The sequence below is a fragment of the Myiozetetes cayanensis genome, unplaced genomic scaffold (genome assembly GCF_022539395.1).
Source record: "Myiozetetes cayanensis isolate MyiCay16 unplaced genomic scaffold, myiCay2020 scf1, whole genome shotgun sequence".
NCBI classification, from domain to species: domain Eukaryota; kingdom Metazoa; phylum Chordata; class Aves; order Passeriformes; family Tyrannidae; genus Myiozetetes; species Myiozetetes cayanensis.
In genome coordinates, this window is record NW_026086604.1 from 102,594,763 (window position 1) to 102,616,500 (window position 21,738).

A 21,738-nucleotide genomic window follows, 5' to 3' on the forward strand; every position below is an offset into this window, starting at 1 on the left:
TTTGAATTGTCAAACACAAAGAAATGATGCTTTGCTTTCAGTGGAAAAAAAAGCTTCCTCAGCCCCTCTAGCAACAGATTATATTTTAAAGGGTTGTTCATTGATCTTCCTCCAAAGAGAGAGTCTGAGATTTAGGTACCTGATCTTAATCCTAATGAAATCCATTGCAAAATTCTTACTGAATTCATTGGGAAGAGCATAAAGCTTCATTTTTTTATCAAATCTGAGCTACCAGTATACGCTTTACTCAAATTGCTTGGTTAATTTTCCTTTACTTGAGATGTTGTAGCTGGAAAAATATTTCAGCTCTTCCTGAGAAGTATGTAAAACTGGAGCAATTTGGCTATATTTGCATATTGTAAAGTGCCACTTTAAATAGAAGCACAGTATTTTTAAGTCCATCTGCAAATTATGCATGATTAATTTGTTTGTAACATGTAGGACATAAAAAGGAAAAAAAGTTTAAAAATAAATTAAAACCCCATAAAACTGATCTCTTCCACAGAAAATTATGATAAAAACCATCAACAGTTAGCTTATCATACTGTTGTGTCTCAAATTGAACCATTCCATAACTCCAAAACAAAATAGACTTCATATGTTAGGGGTTTTTTTCACTGAGAAACGACTAGAAGCAGCAGAAATCTGCAACCAGTCATGCAAGCTTTTATTAATGTATTTAGTAACACTCCATTCCTTCTATCACAGGAATCTCCTGTGACTGCAGAACTGCAAGAAACTCTGTATGTTTGTCTGATATCTCATGCTTCCAATCAGATACTGGTTTTTGAGAGCCCATTAAGATTTTCTTGATTTCTAAGTGAAATTGAAATATCATAGTTAAAAAGTGCACTCACAGTGAACAAGTAATATAATCTGTTGTCATGCCTTGAAGGTACTCTGAGCTGAAGTGTTTGGTGTTGTCTGTAGGAATTTTGTGTACGTATAGCACACATATGCTTCACCACTACATGTGGTTCTATTGCTCAAGGGCACTTGGCAATACCAGAGTCCTAGAAAGCATGTGCTGCTGATTCATTAATTAAATGCTTTACTCAAGAAAATATTTGTAGAAGTAAGTCCTGTGTCTTTTTTATTTTCTTGATTACCCTCAAAATTTGGCTGCTTAAACAGAAAAAGATGTCAGAGGTCTGAAGAGTTTATCGAATTCTGTCTCTGCTTAAACACACATGAAAGTCAGCTTTTGCTGACTTTCAGCAGGCTTAAATGGACAGTTATCCCTGTGCATGTTTACAAATCAAGACAAGCAGCAGCGAGTCATTGCTGTAGTTTGCTGCCTTTTCGAAGTTATGATTGTGCAATGATTGTGGGTTGTTTTTCTGCAAAGTCCTGAAAGAGGGCATATAGTCTGCATATTCTGTCAGGTTAGTATCTGAACAAGAAGGTCTGAGGTGACTTCTCAACAAAGGGAGGCAATTTCACATATTTGCATATGCTGTATTTGATGCTGCTCACCATTCTGAGTTGAAATACTACTTGCATGATACTGGAGTGATACTGGGTTTTTTTCCCCTGATTATTTCCTTTGGTGTTGCTGTAGCTGGCATCTTTTGACATTTGGTAACTTGCCCCAAGCACATCCTGTCACACAGGTGAAGGTAGAGCGAACTGCCAGACTACAGCTTGCATTAATTTTTATCTACTTACAGATCTGACGCATAGGTTTGGCACTCCAGTATCTCAGCGAAGGGAGACAAGCTGTGGACACGTGGCTGTTCTACACGTTCATTGTGTCTAGTGACTGGAGCAAGGTTCTGAAACATTCACTACCCTCACCCCCTCTCCTCCTGGAGGTGAGTTGCAAGTCACTAAAGTGAAGGCACGAGCAAGTACTGCTTTTGTGTCCTGTTGCAGTGTGCATTCTCTCACTTACCTGGGTACTCTGTTGGGAGGGTAGGAATGATGCGCAACAGCCAGGTGAGATCCTGTGCATTTCAGTGCACGTTCAGAACAGTTTTGATAGCCATTTTGGAAAATTAACTTTGGCCCACTGTGGAGATGGCTGAAACATCAAATGGCAAAGAGAAAAGAGCTGGTCCTTGCCCTGTCACCAGCAGTAGCAGCCTATGTCCATTTATAGCCTTTCTGCTGGTCTTTGCTTTCAGATGGAACTTGTAGCACAGCATGGGAATATGTTAAAGAAAGAATTTAAAAGTAGATGGAGCCACACGCGACCATCCTAGGAGGAAGCCACATCAGGAGGTGCATTAGCAGAACAGGTTTTGGTGTGCCTGGTTGAATGCCCCTGATCAGTTGAGGCGTGCACCAAGAGCCAGCTAATGCACACCCTGTTGTGGTTCATCACTCCCTGTATTCTTCCAGTCTGATTCCATTCAGCAGTCCCCGGTAAAAGCAGGTGTTTGCTTCTGAGGGGAAAGAGGGATTCCAGGGGTGCCAGGATAATACCTACTAAAGCAAACATTTCCCTCCCCCCTCCCCCCCAGCCTTCTGTATATTTGTCCATATTTACTGGTACGCGAGTTCTACTATGTTCATTAATCGTAGCAAGCTGTCTTTCATAACTAGGACTTTCTGAAAGCACATAATGAAAGAAGTGCATTTTTAACTGTGCATTTTAAATAGAATTGTCTGTCTGTGGGAGTTGGGTTATTTGTATCGCCGTAGACAGAAATGATTGCAATATTTTATAGGACCTTGCTGCTTTGTACTTATTGACTGTTTATTTTTCATCCATAGGATTACTAATTGCAGCTAGTACCAGACACTTCTGTCTCCTTTCAGGTTATTGTAGTAGAGGGCATTGTACCAGTTGCATGGTTATTCACAGACATGCATTTCCAGCAGCTGAATTGCTGGATCTGCTCTAAATGATCTATGGCAATTACATTTGGCGTTGTACAGCTATAATTTTACTGCATATTAATAGCCACCTAGCAAAGAGGTAAATGCCCTTTTCTCGGTTGGGTGCGGAATGAATGCCTCGATGTATTCAATTGGGTAAAACGAGGCTCGGGTTTTAAATGGATAGCAGGGGTTTTATGTATTGGAAATGCGTGTGCTGGTGAATTGCCTGTTTCCCTCTGCCTTGATGGTGTGCAGCGAGGCTCCAGGAGAAATATCGTCAAGCCAGATCCTAGATAGAGTCGTGCTGGGCAGGGGAGGGGGAAGGGGATCATGTGCCCCATTTTCAGTGGCTTATCTGCTACTACCCAAAATCTGCTGCAGTCTTTTTTTTTTTTTTTTTTTTTCTTTTCCCCTCCCCTTTCAGCAGCTCGGCTGATCAACGCGGTTTCACCAGCAAAAATAATAATTAAAACACCCCCCGCCCCAGACCTTCACTAAAGCTGTCCTCTGGAGTCAAGGGCCCATTTCCTTCCCTCTTTTTTTTTAATAATTTATTTTCTTGGGAGGGTGAGGTGGTGTGTTTGAGCGTGTGTTGGGGGCGACGGGGAGTGGGTGGGAGCAAATAACAAGGACTCGGAGGGGATTAACGAGCTTCCTCCTTATTAGCCCCGCTCGGGTGCTTTGTCTCTGCTCCTGGCTGGGGATGGGCTGACGGGGAGGGTTTGGCTGGTGGAGGATGGCGGGGCGTGGGGGGGGGAAGAATCAGTGTGACTGGAGGGGCCGGCGTGCGGGAAGCCACACGCACACGGGCGGGCGGACACTCAGACATACAGACAGAGCCACCCCACACGCAGACAGAGGCGGAGGCCTGGCGGGCAGCTCCGGGGCGCTGCGTGGGGCTTTGGGTGGGGTGAGGGCGGGCAGCGCCATGGCGGCGGGGCCGGCCGCTCCCGGGCGGCGGCCGAGGCAGCGCCAGCCGGGGCGGCGGCGGCGGCGCTGAGCGCAGCGAGCGCGGAGCCGGCGCGGAGCGGAGCCGGAGCGCGGCGCTGCCTGCGGTCCGGGGCGCACCACGCTGCGTGGGCGGGGAGAGAGAGAAAGGGAGAGACTCGCAGACAGACAGACAGTACAGCCGGCGAGCGCGGCAGATAAAGGACGGAGGACAGGCAGAGAGGAGCGAGCCAGACGGGGATCCAGGCGGGCGCCGGGAGAGGACGGGCGGAGGCAGGCGGCGGCGGCGGACCGGGGCGAGGCAGGAGGCGGCCGGCGGGTCGGGCGGCGCCGCCGCGGCCACCGCGCCCGGGCAGCATCGCGGTGCGGCGGCGGATCTCCTCCCGCGGCGGAGGCGGAGGAAGAGAACATGTCTTTCAGGAAGACACGCACTGTATTGTAACAGCAGCGTATCCGCAGCAAAAAAATAAACAAACCGGCCAACCAAAAATACCAAACAAACAAAAAATAACCCGAGCCGCCAAGACGCTGGGGGGCAGATCCCGTTTGCAGGCAAGGTAAAACAAACAAACAAACAAAACGAAACAAACAAAAAAAAGGGAACGAAAAAAACCCGAAAACAAAACCCAAAGAAGCCAAATCAGAATCTGTCGACATTTGTGTGGTGTGATGTTCTTTGTTGTTGCGATTTTTTTGTCTTTTTTTTTTTTTTCCTTTTAGCATGTTTTCTGTCATTTCGTTGGAGTCATTCGCCCCATTCCCCCCCCCCCTTTCCCCGTGATCTTTTAATTTTTGAGGTCAGGGCGGCTGGAGAATGTGGAGCGGAGGGAGAGGGAAACAGGAGCTGTGTATGCAGCCGGGGCTTGCCTTAATTGCGTGCGATGTGCAATTATTAATAGCGGCTGCAGGATTCCGGCTCTAAGATGCGGTATTTATCAGAGTGGGAGGGAAAAGAAAGGAAGAAAGGGTGTCGCTCATAGTCTGGCGGGGCAGGATGCTATCGGTGCTGGAGCCGGAGCCTCGCACGGGACTGCGGAGCGGCAGCATAGCGGTGGTGACAGCCAGGTAGGGCGGGGAGGGCTTGCTGCGGGTCTCGGCGTGGTCGCGGGGCCGTCTGCCCTGCGGAGGGCGGCGGCTTCCCAAAGTTTCGGCCGCCGGCCGGTCATCGCCAGAGGCGCTGCTGGCCGGAGCTGAGGCGGGTCGGGGTCCGGCGCCGAGGTGAGGTGGCCGCTGTCCGGGAACCTAGCTGGGGAGACGAGCGCCGGGGAGGGGAGCTGCGGGGGGAGGGGGAGGGAAGGGGAGAGCTCCGTCCTCTCAGCTGTCATTTTAGCTAAAACGGATCAAACTCAAAGAAAAAAAAATCTCAACTTTTACTCGCTGATTTGTGAACGGCATCGAGGGATCCGCTTTCAAAGCCGTGTTTGCTGGAGGGCAAGCCTGGGCTGCTTGGACTGGCATTGTTCTTAAGGGTGGCGATTTGAAGGCAACAGATTTACTTGGTGCTTCCTTAGCATCTCTTTTTGCATGCAGTGGAGGAAGGTCCCGGTTCGGGAGTTACAGGCGTATTCATAGGTGTCCTGTTTTCACAAAAAAGCAGTTTATGTTACTCCGCTTGGTGTATTCTGCCTACTTGTCTGTGCGTCTCAAACGATATTGCTTGTAACTCTAACCCAGACATGCTCATCCAACGCAGCCATTGCGCAGCCTTATTTAATTGCTGTTATTTATTTTGCCTTCATTTACCGTGTCAGCCTGCGGGGGGAACACGCTCAGATTTCGGGTGCATTTTTACGTGCTAGGTGTGTCTCTGCGCTTCCAGGTGTGTGCGGTTTGGCTTAAAACTCGTCCCGCCGCCGTGTGACATCGCTGTAAATGTGCCGGGAGGGGAAACAAAGACATTAGAGAGCGACACAAGTGTCTGTGCATCACCTGTTTGACTTCTCTATCGTTGCAATGCTGAGCCAGATGCATGCCCGGTGCGCCTTCTTCTAAATAGCATATATATGTTTTAGGCAAGTACAAAGCAATTGAAGCTGAGGGTGATGGGGAGGGGGGAAAAAAAAAACAATCACCAAAAAAACAACAACCCGTACTGTAAACTGACCTGCTACTTTTCAGCTGTATACTTTAACTGCACGCTGATTTTTGTTTTAGCAGTCTTCGTCACGGATCGAGGCAAGTTTGTGTGCACAATTGGGCTTGCAAATTGCTAATCTCGCACTGACTTTGCCTCTGAGTTCCCAGCTGGGCATGGTTACCTTGAAAGCTGTGGTATCAGCACTGTCAGAGCATGCTCCGGTGGGGAGATCGGGTGTGTTCTATTTTTAATACTATTTAATGAAGATGCTTCTCACTCTGCAATATATGAAGCATAATGGAAGAGCAGAGCGATGATTGGTTATGGATATTGGAAAAGGAAAAATGCAAAGGTAAAAACGGAAATCCCTCAAATATTTCTATTACATTAAAGGAAGAAAATGCAGCTTTACAGAAAGGTGATCGATTATCTGATTTTAAATTGAACAATTTTGTGGTGTCTAGGAGGATTTTTTTAAAATGTTTTTTCAAAAAGTTGCATGAAGCAAACTGTAGGTAGGAGATTATTTTGTGTTGTTGATAAATCTGATTCTGTATCGGTATGCTTAAGTTGAAGAATATTCCATTTTAATTCTTTTTAATATTGAAGTATCTTACAATGGAGGAGTGCTAAAGAACATCTTAGGGTTTTTTTCCTTCTGATAACCAGTTTTAATAATTAACTATTTTTATTAGTAGGCTCCTGAAGCAGAAGTGTTGAGTTTTTGTTCCTTGTAGTTAAAAGTTAATTCAGTTGCTATTAAAAATCATTGTTGCATGCAATGCTTACAGAATGCAAGTGGCTATAAATCTCTTCCTATTTATGTGTAAAGGAAAAGACCTATAGATAACTGCAGTGTATGCCACTTGGCAAGATGCATGGAGATACTTTCGAAAACTGCCCTATTTAGTTCAGTGTAGTCAGAAATATGTTTATTAGCTAACTGCGAGAATCCATACACTTAGAATCATGTAGAAAAATGCGCCTTGATTAAAGATGTCTTCTATGAAACAACTGTGTTGCCTGCAGTTTTACAGGATGGTGGTCTAAGAGACAACTGAGTACCCCTCCTGCAAAATCCTTTTTCAAGCAATTATTTCTTTCTGCTATATTCTAGTCTTTTTGACTGCCCCAGGGTTAAGTGTGCAAGTGACGATTGCTTAGACGACTGTTGCACCACATCGTGTCCACGAAGGAAAAATTACATAAGGGTGGTAGAAGAAATGCAAAGAGATTTTAAACACAGGTGTAATTATAGCTATAAGGGAGAGAACAGCAGTGCAACAGTCACTTTGAAACTTCATCCTCTTGGACGAAAACTGTGGGCCAAATCATGTTTTCCTGATGGTGCTGCTTTTCATTTGGGCTTTATGGGGGTTATTTGCATGATTACAGTAAACTGGACTTAGCCTGATAAATCACTGTTATTAAACAGAATTTCTGGGATTACATAAAATCTAAGAAGTTCTAAAATCCGCTGTGCTCTTGGCTTCCTCATAGGTTATGATTTTTAACAACTAACTTTAAACTTGGAATGAATGGGAGGGGGGAAAGTGCACTAATTCTAGGATGGCTTAATTATAGTCTGTCTTGCCTCCTGTAGGCGTAGGTCTTGCTACAGTCAATGGGAGCTTTAAAATTTGTTCAGTGGTTTTATCAGTGCTAAAAACAGACACAGGGACAAATATTCAGCAGCTGTAAATTGATGTGGTTCCATTGGTTTCAAGAACAGCGTAGATTTACACCAACTGATGATAACATCTCTCTGCTTATAGCAGAGATCTGTAACTTACATTGAGTGGTGTTATCAATTTTGATGGCATTAATTTCACAGTACGAAAATTATTTTGGCAGATTGGAAAATCCTTGTTTATAGGGACTACTCGCAAATGAGCGGCTTGATCCAGTGAGTGCTCCCAGCCTAATTTCTTTGCTTAGTTTTAAAGACAGCTTGTAGGGTACATGATTATTTAAAGGAAATGCTATTTGTTAAGTAATGTCGTTTCAAAAATATCATTAAAGATTGGCCAGGTGAGAAGTAATGTAACTACCATGCAATAAACTTGCAAAATCCATTTGTCCCCTGCTCATTCATTTATTAGATGTGAAGTTCTGTATTAATGTTCTCAGCAGGTAGTAAGCAAAGGGTCCCTTTTTCTTCTAGAAGATTGAAACATTCATCAAACAAGTAATAAATGGCAAAGACTCTGTATATTCCAATGGAGAGCACTTGATTCTGGAGTCTTAAAGTACTGTGTTTGAATACTTTTGTATCTAAATGGTAACATGCATTTCTAGGACACACTCTATTTTGATGACAAACTGCAATCCAGGTAAGTTAGATTTTGCCCAATTAAGGCTGGGTAAATTGAATTGCAGATAAATTATGCAAACCATCTGAGGTCATGCATCTAGTTTTTGACAGTCATCAAGTGGGACCTATTCCAGTCTCCAGCGTTATAAGTGGGTCACCCTTGGATGATAAGTCTCCCTGATTAATTGCTGGTATTTGCTTTGTTTTCTAATTTTTCCACTTCATACCTGAAATGCTGACTTTCAGAAACATGTAGATGCAAGTAAATTTACATGTTTGTTTGTAAGTATTAAAATATTTCATTATTACATAGTAATTTAATGGTATGCCCTTCTAGCAAAGATGTAACTTCAGAAGAAGTGCAAAGAATGAGTCATGTCTAGTTTGGTTTGGGTTTTTTGTAAATAAATTAAACATGCCTATAAATTCATGTAGACGTACTGATTACGGTTCGTGGACGGGGTATATTTTTGTTGGTTCTGTCTTAAGAAAGAGACTTAAACCCAAATTGGTGGAACAGCCACTGTGGTTTGCATGAGTATGCTAGTGTGCACACATACACAATTTATTAGAGAAATAAAAAAGACACTACACTATGGAACTACAATACTTTCTGTTTTAATTAAAACTGATTTTTTAAATAAATAACATGTATGATGGCTTCTTGCCAAGTATGTAGTTGTTTGTCACTGAAGGTCCAAACTGCTTAATTATAGGACTTTGCTACTGCTTAGATGTTTGAGGTAACTCCAGTTTTAGACTCCGCATTCTCTCATACAGTGGTTTTACAGTAGGTAAATTGGATGATGCGTTGCCAGTGACCCTATGTAAGAGTGCTCCCTATATGCTTCTGTGTTCTTCCTTAGTTTGTCTTCAAATGTGAGAATACATAAATAATCTATATTAGCACTTAATGTGTGGCATACGCAATCCAAAGTTACGAATTGCGTTAATTCCAGGGGAAGAGTACTGGAGCTCTGTGTCACTCTTAGGGAAAATGCCCCAAGCAAACACTTCCATAATGTCCTGCGACAGCTGCGCTCTTCCACTTGTTGAGATGTTGCTGATATTTGCTGCTTCTCCCTTTTTCACTGTTGTTTCCAGGCTTTCTGGTAATCCACCTTAAGTAAACTTCTGTATGGTTTCTTGGGAAAAGATACTGCAGAAAAGGTCTCCTTTCCTTCAAATCTATAACTTTTTGGTCATGTGGTGGGATCTTTAAACCACTTTGTATCATTCTAGAGTCCTAAATAGGTAATAAGCTGTTACGTGAAAATGTTACATTACTTTTTTTTTTCTTCCCTCCCCCCCCCTTACACTTACATTCCCTGTTGCCAAGAGGAAAAAGTGAACTAAATACAGAGAGAAATACAGAAACAAGGAGTAAACAAAATTACATTTTAAAGGAGTGAGTTCATGATGACTGTTTAGATGAATTAATTGCTGCTGTGGTAAGCATGGTCAAAAGGAATACTAAGCAGGTTGTTTGGTTAATGCTGAGGAACATATGAAGTGTGAGAGAGTGCTAATGTCATATATCATGACTAAGCTGAAATGCAGAAGGCATAGTTAGGCAGTGACAGCTGGGAATTTGAAATTTATGATTTGGATATCCAATGACTTTCTGAAGCAGGGGATTTAGAGTATTTTCTAGCTACTGACAATGTATGGAGGCAGTAACCATGTAAGGCAGTTTTTAGGGCAGACATTCACATAGCATATGCTGAAGTGTGTAAGGCGAGAAGTGCATTTTTATAAGTGAAAGAAAATGTTCACAGGGAAATTGGGACACTTGCATGCTTCATTCTCCTAATCAGATGTCTGATCTTGATCTTTTAAGGCCAAGAGTCACAGATAACAAAGAGTAGTACCATGAGAAAGCAAAGTCCTATAAAAGTGTTTTTGTAATTTAATGCTTTCCACTATATTCATAATTTAGTCTTAGGCAATCTATGATTCATTTATGAGCTGTTTATACCGAGCCTGTGTTAAAATTCTAGGAGCTTAGTAAATCTTCCAACTGATAAAACTTTTTTTCCTCTAAATTGGATGCCTTCACTTCAAAGAAAAGCTTAAATGGTCAGCTGGATGGTGTTAAAAAAAAATCAGCATTAAAAAATAAAACAAAGAAACCAAAAAACAACAAATACCCCCACACCCTTTTCTACACAGTTAAATACTCTGCTTTTTATTTCTCAAAATTTTTGTCTTCTGTTTGCAATCTATGCTGAAACATAAAAATCAAAAATACATGAATCACCTATTTTCAAGCTTCTGTTTATCCCAATTTTTACAGCCAGACAGTAGTGATTTTTACTGGATTCATAAAATCATCAGAGCCAGTTTTATGTTCTAGGATTTGAATTCTGTCATCAAAAGCATGCCTGAACAGCTAATAATTTCATCAGTAATGAATCGTGTTACAGTATTTGTATTTTTATTACTTTATGAGTTGAAGTTTAACTGTGTCTTCAATACAGAAAGCGTTTTGTAAGTTTTCCTTATTGAATACATAAGATTCAGACTGTGCTACTTTTCTTCACAAGGAGTACATGCATCTTGGTTTTGGTGACCTGAAGACCTTCTCACAAAGTAATGCTTTTTTTTACTGTGAAGGAAGTTATCACAATTTGTGCCTAAGTAAAGAAGGATGGCAAGGCTTCTCAGTAGAATGAAGCTCATGAAGATAAACTGCAGTGATTAGAAGCATTTTATGAATACAATGAAATTGTTATTAATTAGCATGGAGCATTTATTGAATTATTTGGGAAGTTTTACTGGGGAGCAAACTTTAGTGGTGTTGATGCTCTCGTGAAATAGGTGCAGCATTATGTGCTTGTGAAGAATGCGCCAACTATGTGCTTTTTGGGTGTTCATGCCACTGAAGTGTATTTGGAATGGTTTACCCTCTGTTGCACAAAAGTAAATCATATATTGCGGTGGTTCAAACTATACCTTAAGGTTTTTCCATTTTCAAGTGACTATTCCATTTCTAAATACATTGCCATTGGCATAACATTTAGAATAGTTTAAATGAGGTTGCTTAATGCGCTATAAAGTATTTGTCATGGAGTCAGAAATGTTTATGGTGTCATAAAAGCTTTAAGAGAAACACATCAAATAAATTGGTCCACTCTAAGGGCTGACTACAGATTTTAATGTAAGCCTGGGAAATGTCTGATAGCTTTATAATTTGTGTACTTTATGAGCTGTGAAATCTGAAGTGAGAAGGTCTAACTGTCATGCTTTCAATTTTTGTTCCTTTAGGAAAAAATCAGTGTTTCTCCTACCAAACAAAACAAAAAAAAAAAAAAAAAAAAAAAAGATTAAAAAAAAAGAAAAAAAAAGAAAAAAAAAGGAAAACTCTGAATGTAGATCTAAAAGGAAAGCAAAATGAGTGACTTAGAGCATCTTAAGGTGCTGTATTTCATAACGTGCTATTGTGAGGAAATGCTAACGAAACAATGTTTTATTCAGGTGTAAATTTTGGGGAAACTTTAACTCATAGACAATGAGCAGAAGTTGGAAAACAAAACAAATTTACCAGCTTTATGTGTCTCAATATGCTTTTCCACTGTGGTGTAGCAGTCTGTTCTGCTTCAGAGCAGCAAAATGGAGTGAACTCTAATGACAAGAGCTAAGTCAAGCAGCATAAGAATCCTGTTAGATACGGAAGACAATGAATAATTACTGAGGCATAATGCAACTTCTGTTTAATCTATGTACTGGTGAAAATGACTGCATTTGAAAGAAGTCCTTGAATGACCTGCTTCTTAAAGTAACCCTCTCAAAATCTGAGGCTGAGATAAGGTAGTGGTGGGGTAAGAGGCATAGTGGAGGATTAGTGGCACTAGTACTGCTTGTGATGTGAAATCAGGTTCTGAGGCAACAGAAGTAGGAGGACAACAAAGGGAGGTAGGACTTTCAGGAGATATTCACTGAAAATTAGGGTAATTGGAATTTTGGATAACCAAGCGAAAAGATATAGATGTGTAGCCTCTTTTCAGTATCATTTGTTTTCTGATTAAAAAAAATAAAATTCCTTATGCATGTGATGTGGTCCCATATCTTTGCATGGAGGATCAGGACAAACTGACTACTCCTCTGCAATCACATTTAATCTCCCCAAATCTGAGGTTACAGGGGTTGTAAATGATCTGCGTCTTCTGATTCTGCTGTTGCAGAATTGTTCCTCTCTGCCACATATCTGGGAGGAGAGAAAGGAAGATAACAAAACTGTTGCCAAAAGTCTGAGGGCAATTCCACAGTAGTATACACTGAGACTTCTTAACCTGGCATAATGTCGGTGCAAGAAGCTGGTGGGTGAGTGTTAGGGAGGCACGTAAGATCCTGGACTCTCTAGTATGTAGTCAGTTCTTCTATGAGAATAAATTGGTTTGTATCCTTCATAGCTCTTCTCATGACATGCCAGTACCTCATAAATTAGTCAGGTATTTACTGAAATAGCAGCATGTGCCCTATTACTGCATAAATCCACACCTTTCCATAAAGGACTTTCTATTAATGGAGAAGGATTGGTAGAAAAGATCAGACTGAGACACAAATATTGATGCAGCGTTTTAGCTACCTGTGGTTATGCTACCGGTAACCATATAGGCATAGTTGTGGGACTGTAGTTGTGCAGAAACCCTGTCCACTTGTTCTTTGTGATGGTTTCCGCAATGCGGGAGGAAGATGCGGCAGGCACCTACCTCTTTCAAAGCCACGTATTTCTTTGATGTGTTTGTTACTCCTCAGGGTTTTTATTTTTCAGGAAGTAGAACAGAGAACATAATTTGTCCCCACGAAGGCTAATTACAATCTTTCCTCTACGTATCATTTTTTAGAGATCTGTGTGTTCAAAGAATTGCTGCTAACTATTTTCTGCATTACAGTGACGTTCAATGTCCAGGCATTGAGTGTCAAAATGTGGATTCTTTTGTCATCTATTCCTGTTTGTGTTTGTTTGATAACATATACTTGTGTCATGTCTTTATTAATGTTGTCAGGCACTTCAAAGCCAACTGTAATAAAACTGCATCAGTATAAGAGCATGTCAGAAAACATGACAATAAAATATCGGCACTTCTTAACAAAACATTTTATTGATTAAACAGCACAATTTCAATGTGTGGAAAAATGAAATTGGTCCTAATTAGAGAGCAACTCCAGTAACAGCCAAGTCTTTGACTTGCCTATAAAATGACAGCAGACCGAGCAATTCAATTGTATGTTATGAGTGAATTCTATGGCGTGGGCATGTGTTTGCTAAGTGTGCATTGACGGCGATCATAACAAAAGAGGAGTGTAAGTGACCCACGTACTTCTGTTGCACAGATAAATGACACATTCCAGGAGAATATTTATTACCTATGCTTGGTAGTTGGAATGAGCCTGACAGATGATGGTGTAGCATAACAGTGCTCCTCAGAGCATCAGCTGTGTGTACAAGCAGTTTCAATGTCTGTTCACTGCCAGATAGATTATTTTAATAAAAGGAATTCTGGGGTTCTGTTCTTGACCTCAGATGGTTTACTTTGGGGTCAGTAACTTGAGGTGCTGTTGTTATTAAGTATCATAAAATTGGAAAATGGAAATAATTTCAGGTAGCTTTGCAACCTCTGCAGAGAAAATAAAAAATGTGGAGGGAAGCAAATGTTAAATTCTTTAGGCAACAGAAGAACATGTGATGTAAAGCACACTGAAGTAATGAGATTTACTAAATCCTTAGGTGTAATATAAACACGGGATCCTCCTAAAACCTGGTCCATAGCCTCCTGACTTAAAGTTTGCCGAAAGTGCAGGAAGATAAATATTGGAGGAATTCACTGCAGTCCCAATATAAACGCTTTTCTTGTTTTGTTTCTTGATACATGTATTTCATGCAGTCCCTAACATGGCTGTCTTTGCCTCTTTTCTGTCTGTTTCCACACTTGCATCAGTGGTCTCTATTCTTCTTACGTCCTCTGACCATCCTCTGACCCTCATCCGTACTGGATCTTTGCTTTTGTAAGTTGTACCCCTTATGCAAATCTTACTTTGTTAAACTGACCCTTCTGACTTTTTTTGGTTTTTCATCATTTGCTCACATTCTCTAGCTTTTTTTTTTCTTGCCTTTGTCTACTTCAGTTACTTGCCTTCATTTGAAAAGGTTGAAACCTTCGATTTATTAACCATATAGTACTGCAATTTTAAAAATTATCTGATTCTGTAGATTTTTGGACAGTTTATAATAAAACATGGTACTTAAGCATACTATCACTATACAAAATAAGGCAGTTCCCAGATTTCTTGGACTTTGTTTTGGTATCTTTTAAGGAGGGGGTGCCAAAACTGCTCTGATTGCATCTGTGAAACAAAGGGTTTTGTGCTGAAATCTTAAAGACCTTGTGCTTTTGAACTTCTTCATGTATGCAGCTCGTATCAGTGGATCTGGGTTCCTTTGGGGCCTCCATCCAAATTCAGTAGCTCCATAGAATTGTGTATATGTTTGATGCTCCTGGAAAATGTTGTGTCCTGTACTCTCCATCTATTTATGTAATTTTTAACTTTTTTTCTGGGATTAGTAATATTTTCAGTAAATCTAGTATTTGTCAGTTGCTTAGAAAATAAAGTGTTATGAAAATGACACAAACAAAATGCCTTTGACAGTGTGTTTGTTGTCAGAGACTTTTTATGTGTTGGCTCTCTGACCTTTCAGATGGACTGCTGTCTGTGGCATGAGCAGCACAGCACCTAATGCATTACGTTGGGTGCAGTTTACCTGGACTGTACAATGAAAAGAGGGAGAAATGACTGGAGTTCTTGTATGGAGAATTATTTTGTATTTCATGCCTGTACACTTGTTGAGTGAGCTTGGAAGCCGCACTAAAAGCTGAAGGTTACATATTCTTCTTGTAACTTTGATTATAATGGTTGCATGGCCACAGAGCCTGGTCAAAAGCAGAGGAGACTGATTGATTGTAAAGGCAGTTACTGACTAAGGCATTTAGCTGTCCACATTTCAGGACCTATACTAAATAAATAATCCATTTTTGTGAAATGCATATATAGAAACTCCTTCTAAAGACAGAATTAAAAGAACTGTTGGCTGAAAATTGTCACTGGTGTGTTTGAAGGAGCATGGTTTGCTACATCATCTGAAAACTGAAATTTATTTTTTCCTGGAAATCTAGTGGTGGTGGTGGTTTTGTTTTGCTTTTTTTCCTCCCTGTTGCTGAGATATGACAGGAGAAGTGTCTGTATTCAGCTGCCAATTATGGATTTAATTCGGTTATTTGTTTTTCAGTAATCTGATTCCCATTTGTGCCTAGTTCACTAATTGCTCACTGTACTCTGTCAGTTTATTATGAAAGTAACATTCTAAATATTCTGAAACCTAATAAAGGCATGGTGGCAGTAGTCTGAACAGATGATGTATAGTAGTTATGAACTGATTTTTTTTTTTTTGTTTCTTTTAATGGGTTAATTTCCAGGCTGGTGGAGAGTCAGCTTAGTTATCTCTCAAGCCTCATGGATTGAAGAAATCTCTTACCATTTAAAGACAAAATTCTGTGTTGTGGGGAATCATTCCATGTTTGAGAAGGATGTCAAGTTAACAAGCTGCTTATTCCACAAATAATGGTGCCAATGCTTTTCTCTATTTCCTTGGTGATAATTGAATTCTTGTGTTCAGTTGTTTGCTAAGGAGATGATTTGTGATTTTTAAAAGCATGGCTACAAATGTCTGTAGTACCACAGACTTGGAATGCAGTGAGAAGGACTAGTTTTTTCACATAGCCTAGGTTTAAGTTGACTGAAGGAAAGCTCTTGCTTTTATTGACTTAATTCTCTAATCTTAATCCTTGCAAATAAAGGCATGAAAATGTTAGTCCATATAATCCCATTGCTGCAAATCAGAGAAATATGCAGCAGGATTCTGTTTCTGTAGCAGGAAGATGGTGTGGCTAGAAGATCCTTCCAGAATGTACATCCACGTATTTTGTGGTCTCTTAAGTTCAAGATCCAACATTTGTTGTTTGGAATTTTCCCCAAATGACTGTATTATTGCTCTGCTGCTTAACTGCCTTTCCGATGCAGCGGACAGAACAATTGGATTGCATTTTGAAGACAGAAGGGCATAACACTTGTTTTTGTCTTTCTTCTGCACTTCAGACATTGAAACAGGTGAAATCCTGGTATGTGCTAAGAGAAGCTCCTAGAAAAGTAATATTATTTGTGGTACAAAGCTATATGTTCTTCAGCCCAGTAGAATGGCTGTAGATGCAACATTTTTCTGGCATTCTGGTAAAAACAAGATGTGGGAAAAACCAATGAGTAAATTCCCAAGCTTAAAATGAGGAGGATGACACTTGACTGCTGCTGATGCCTGTGAAGTGTGTGCATGTGGAAACAGTCTGCCAGTGGTCATGGGCCATTGGAGACCTGTTCCTCTCAGCTCTGCAGAGGCTGTAGGTGATGGGTGTGATAGTCATAAAATGCCTGTTTACTTTAAGAAACAAAAGGAGATCCTTTTATAAATTGGCTAACTAGTCTGTCAAGAGAGGATGCATTCACTAAGTTACTAGTGGAAAAACAGGGCTGCTGCCTTTTGAAGTATTTTGTGGTACAGTCAGTGAAAAAGTATGACGTTTGTTTTGAGGTTCTTGTTTTTTCAGGAAGGGACAGATTTTCAATACTTCCAAATGCCTGCCTGAGGTTATTTGGATAATTTGGGGTTATTCTTTTTCAGTGGTGGCTTTTAAAAATATTTACGTCTTTAAAACAGACCTTTCTGACAGTGGGAATAGCTACAAATTCAGGTGCTACAGATAGTAAAAGTTGGTAAGTTGTATGCCATACCAATAACCTCACAAATAAACACCAGCTTTCCCAAAAAATACATTTTCCAATAGGAAAGGCAGATAAATGGGTGTGTTTTGAGTGAGAAGGATGAAGCTTTTTCAAGAGGAGAATGGTCTATCATGAGACAGCAACTTGGAGAAAGATATGAGAGCAATAAAAATTCCCATTGTTATAGTTAGTTTGGGTTGTTTTTTTTTTGGGGAGGAGTTGTTTGCTTGTTTTGATAGGTTTGTTTGTTTCTGTTTGGGTTTTATTTTGGGGTTTTGTTTGTTTGTTTTTCCTCCTGAACTTATTATCCAGCACTAAATTTCCCTTCTTCACATTCAGCTTTAAGTATGAATGTCCCTCTGGAAGGAGAATAGGCAGCCAGCCATGTCTCATCACTGTGCGACTTTGTAACAAAGATTAGTTTGGGGAGGAAATAGAAGAAGAAAACAATAGAAAATGAATTGTTTTTAAACAAAAGATGCACTTTTGTCGTCATTTGCACTACTCAGTGAAAAGCAAGCTGTCCAGTGTTTAACTGCGGTTACCCAAAGTATGTCCCTACTGTTGGCAGCTGTAATATGTGGGAGGCAGTGAGGATAAAACCCATGGTATAAGTGAACCTTCCCAGCAAGGCTTTGTAAAGCACTGGGAGTGAATTCTAAGTCGGGTAATGAAAACTGGCTTGAAGTGAAATTGAGCTGATTGCCCTCACTGATTGCCTTGTTCAGCTTGCATTGATACTCCATAGTGTGCTGTAATGGGTGTGCAGCTGATGTAGTCAACCCTCAAGACACCCCAGAGAAATACTCCTCCTTGTAAGTAAAATATGAAGAGGTGGTTTGAGAAGTGCAGTCAGTGCTAATCATGCCAGTAGAAGAAATGTGAAGAATAGCAGTCCACTTTCAATACTGCATTTGTTGTAGGTAACTAAAATACCATCACTTTACTATTTGGATGCTGATGTTATTACCTGTTTTCCCCCCTCCCTTATTGTCAGTTTTACGATGCAGACTTGCATGCTGCTTGTTTCTTAGTTCATTTCTCTTAGGAGGTAATGAATCTGAGCCATTATTATAAATGACTTGCAAGTGATATTTCAGTCTAATAAGATTTATAACAAAATGGATCCTGTAGACAGAGTTATGCATAAATAAAAGCATTTATTTTGCTCTTTCACTTTCCTACCTGCTATCCTGTAGTAGTTTCTAAAACAATTTTATTTAGAGGCTGCAGTTAATTGTAATGTACTTCAAGAAGTTGATCATACAAAAGAAGGAAAGAAGGTTTTTCCTGATTGTTTTTATTATTCTAAAAATGCTGAGGCTCTAGGTTTCTTGTTATGTGCCCTGCATCTTCATGTATAGACAGAATAATGTTTTTAAATAGCCTTCATTTTCATTAGGGCTCATTTTCATGTGCACACATTCACAACCTGCAACAAAAGTGTCTGTTATAAAGGGAGTACTGGAGAATGGAAGATGCTGGAGAGTGATGGACGTGTACCTGAGAAAGGGGGTTAGTAGGGGATGTTGGTTACCCATCTAGCTCTTGTTTTGACCAACTTCATTGCTCATTTAACCTCTGTATTGCTCGGTGTCCTCATCTGAAAGGAAATACTTTTTATACTTGCATTCCCCTGAATGTGTTTGGTTTTTTTTTCCTTCTTAATTAGAGATGATGGCATTTTTTAGTCCGGCACAATAGGAGTATGCACTTTGCCTCTGTAGGGCTTTTATTGGCAGATACAATCCAGTTATGATAACTTAATAAGTTAGCTCAGTTACAGTTATTATTTGGGTGCAGTCTGCAGCAAATATAAAGACACTTTCCTATTGCTGCAGTTACTCTCTGCTGTCAGTGTTGGGCATTACTGCCTTTATTTATTGATTCTTTTCCAGTCAAATCATGTGATAATGTGTTTCAGTTTGAGCAGGTGATAACACTGAAGCATTTGAACAGGTACAAGATAAACAGAATTTGAAAATAAAGTCACAACCATGTTAAAATTTAAGAGTCTTAGTACCTGGGGCAAAGCTTGAAAAAATTGATAGGTTTCTCTCAGCTGGTTTATTTTATATCCTAAGTCTAGAAATATGTGCTTATGTATAGCACATATTCAGGGTTAGCCCTTGCCAGAATAGATTTAAAAAAACCAACCAACCAACCAAACAAAAAAGTACCATTGTTTGAAGAGGATGATACGTGCAAGTAATAAGAACACATAAAAAAATTCCAGGTTTAGGTGTTGCATACAGCTTTCACTTACATAGCTTTTTATTTTGCAGGTCAAAGTTTAATAGACAAAACATTTTGAGAGGGAAGCTTTTGAAAAAGTTACAAAGCAGACATGACCTATTTTGTCATAGACATGTGAATTCCCCTCTTGTGCCTTTATTTTCTCTTTGTATAGAATGTTTATAAAAGGTCATCCCCTTTTAATAAGCAACAATAATTTATAATCACCTATGCTAAGTTCCATTCAATCTTTAAAACTCACTCGTTTTCCTGATGCAGCTGTGAATCTAAAATAATTAGTATTAAAAATTAATTATCTGTTTTATTGTTGGAATGAAAATATTTTTTCTCAATAGCCTTTTCAGTGTATTAAGAAAATGTATGATATAATGATTGTGTGGGTATATAAGACTTTAATTGGCTTTTTCATCTGTGCTTGGTCTTTAACTTTTATCTTGAGATTATTACTTTGCATTAGAAACTGTTACTTTTCACTTGACAGGATTTTTCAGGAGGCTGGAATACAGAAGTGACTTAAAACCAGGTGTTGTCTGGTTTGCTGGGTTCTTTATGTGTGAGAGGTCCTGGCTTTTACGTTTAAAGCTTCCACTGACATCCACTATAACATCACAGTTTCCCTCTTGGATGTGGCCTGGACACCACTGAAGTTTGTGACTGAGGCAACCAGTTTTTCTTGTCACTGAGTTGTACATGTAGCTGTTGCTTAAATCAGTGGCTTTTAGGTAAAGATTTAATTTTGCTTTCTTCCTACTAAAGCACTTACTTCTCCTATAAATGCTTCCTCCCATACATTTCAGGCTTTTTTACAATCTTTCTCAGTGCTGCTGTGGGTTCATTTTGAGGAGTAGCTGGGCAGTGGTACCCCCTGGGTGCCAGAGTTTGCATCCTCCTATCCAGGGAGGTACAAGCCTTTGATGAGTGGCTGGGACAAGTGTGTTAATTGTTTTTCCAGTTTTGTTCTCAACATAAAAGAAGGGTTTAATTCAAAACAGCAGTTGTCCTTTTTATTTTCCAGCTGCCCTGGAGCATTGGGCTTCTCTAATCTCCAAGTTTTCTCGTACTATTTAAAAGTTTACAGTTTTCTTCTTGCAGCAGCTAGCTCCAGCCAGTATTTCTCGCTTTGCTTTCAATAATGACTTGATTCTCTACCCTTGAGTCGCTTCGAATTTTGTGATATTTCTGATCATGAGATTGCCCATTTCCCACACCTCTGTGATTCAGGTAGCATCCCTATACCTATTTGGTCTTCCCTGATCTGTGCAAGAGTAGCTTTCTTGTTATACAGAGTTCTTTGTTCACTTCTTTTAATAGTTTCTCATGTTGACAATGTTTAATGCACTTTAAATTTTGAAAAAAACAGAGGCTAGTTAGATTTGGTAAAGAACCAAGCCTGTGGTGCCAGTAAAACATCAGTGTATTTAGCATTAATTTGCTCTTTGAAAGGGAAGAATGCCTGATATAACCTTTTATATCAACCAGTAGAGCCAAAAGACAATGTCTTCCTACTATGGTGAAGTACAGATTAAGCTACAGACTGTTGTGTTGGTTTTTTGATTGTCTGATGAGAACATATATCCATTGTCTAAGGAACTGAAAGAACACTTGTATTCAGTAAATTTATACTTGGAGTATGTCAGAAGCATAAATAGTCTTCCATATGTGTCACTCTTTAGTCAACATGAGTATTTCTTTAGGACTTCATGCTGCAAAAAAATTTAGGTCTGATCTGTTAAAACAGTTGTGAGTTTCAGTGTTAAATTACATGTGTTTTTCAGTGGTTACAAGACGTCACTACCCCTTTGTCCCCAGTAGGATGATAGTCAGCTGACATTAGCTTTCACAGAACCGTGTGAAAACAGATACAGCTGCAGTCATTTTCCAGTGACTTGTTTTGCCTTGGTTTTACTCATACTCAGGTTTCTTGTGCATATATTCACAAGGATGTATGTGCAATACTTAGCTTAGCTGTACTTCCCTGCAATTAAATTTTTGCATTCGCTGTGGTCATGAGCAGTAAAAGAGAGTGAAGAGAGAAGGAAAGCATAAAATATGATTAGGTTAAATGTAACCAGGTAAACTAATGGCATTTCTGTTTCTTAAAAATTATAGGTACACACCAGTTGCACATGTGTAATATTGGTGTTTACAAAAAAAACCACCTCAAATACTCCAAACCCTCCAAGATCTGTATTGAAATACCACTTTTCATTTTAAAAAGACAGGTCCAATCAGGCTCTTTTGTTTCTTTATTTTCTAAAGATATTTAAAAACTCGAAATTATCACATAAATGTTCAGTGATTTCACAAAACTAGTACAGTAAGAAAGGTCCACAAACATTTTGGGAGAGAAAAAGATCTGTACATTTTATGGTATGTCCTTGAGATCAGGCTTGCTCAAGAGACATTCTGTGATGAAAAACAAATTGACTCCCTTCAGTTCCTAGAGAATCTCCTAAAGGACCAAGAAAACAAAAATGTGGTGGTT

At 39.9% G+C, this 21,738-nt stretch overlaps 1 protein-coding gene across 17 annotated transcripts in view; it reads left to right on the plus strand.

The window, feature by feature from the left end:
* Window positions 1-1,670: 1,670 nt before the first annotated feature.
* The window catches only part of ARPP21 (cAMP regulated phosphoprotein 21), a 143,888-nt gene continuing 123,820 nt past the window's right edge, over window positions 1,671-21,738 (plus strand). For 2 of the 17 annotated variants that reach the window (XR_007630874.1, XM_050331992.1), the window contains exon 1: window positions 3,970-4,331. The gene's annotated coding sequence lies outside the window, so the exon portion shown is untranslated. Of the gene's footprint in view, window positions 1,815-3,969; window positions 4,332-4,616; window positions 4,840-4,974; window positions 4,993-5,848; window positions 6,204-21,738 lie in introns of those variants that run through there. The other 15 variants (XM_050331930.1, XM_050331978.1, XM_050331958.1 and 12 more) reach the window with 13 other exon arrangements.